The 904-nt window shown below is 45.7% G+C and overlaps 1 protein-coding gene across 1 annotated transcript in view; it reads left to right on the top strand.

Annotated features, from left to right (window-relative positions):
• Positions 1 to 904, top strand: part of LOC106878069 (acetoacetyl-CoA synthetase) — a 50,355-nt gene that overhangs the window by 46,766 nt on the left and 2,685 nt on the right. The gene's annotated exons all lie outside the window — the stretch shown is intronic.

Raw genomic sequence — 904 nt, 5'->3', positions numbered from 1 at the left:
AAAAAAAAATCTATGGACCCTGGTTGAGAACCACTGATCTAAGTATTCAGTTTTGTATCACTCACCAAGTCTCTTTGTAAGGAAAAACTTTTTGAGGGGCACTATCAGAAACATCATCATCATCATCATCATTTAATGTCTGCCTTCCATACTGGCATGGGTGGGAGGGTTTGACAGGAGCCAGCCAGCCAGGTAGAAGCTTGCACCAGACTTCTGTGTCTGTTTTGGCAGGATTTTTACGGCTGGATGCCCTTCCTAACACCAACCACCCATCAGAGTGGACTGAGTGCTTTTTATGTGGCACAAGCACCGGCAAGGTCAGTTTTGGCCAGGTTTATACAGCTGGATGCCCTTCCAAATGCCAACCGCTTTACAGTGTGGACTGGATGCTTTTTAAGTGGCACCTGCACTGACAGGGTCGCCAAGTACCTTGCAAGACAAAAAAGAAATCTTTTGAGAGGGGAAGGGGTATTGGAGGAGGTGATCTTGTATCAGATGATGAAAGGTTATAGTGAGACAGAAACAGGTGTCTTGCTGTAGAGGTGGTACAAGGTTACCCAGCCGGAGAGAGAGAGAGGAGGAGAGATTAGGAATGAAGGCAGAAACAGATGTACTGCTGCAAAGGAGATACATGGTTACCCAACCTGAGGGAAGAGCAGGAGAGAGAGAGAGAGAGAGAGTGGTAGACAGGAGGATGGAGATGGTGGCAAAATGCTGGGCATACTCACAAGGGACAGGGATCAGAATATAAATGGGTTGGTTGAGTAAAGGAAGAGAGAGATATAGATGGTGGCATACCCTTGAGGTTTGAACATCATAATGTAAGTGGCTCAGAATTCAATTATAGATCTTTCCTGCTTTACTCTTTTACTTGTTTCAGTCATTTGACTGCGGCCATGCTGGA

This window comes from Octopus bimaculoides, chromosome 1, assembly GCF_001194135.2.
Source record: "Octopus bimaculoides isolate UCB-OBI-ISO-001 chromosome 1, ASM119413v2, whole genome shotgun sequence".
Classification (NCBI taxonomy): Eukaryota; Metazoa; Mollusca; class Cephalopoda; order Octopoda; family Octopodidae; genus Octopus; species Octopus bimaculoides.
The sequence above is the reverse complement of the archived record's forward strand: the minus strand, read 5'-3'. Positions and strand labels throughout refer to the sequence as shown.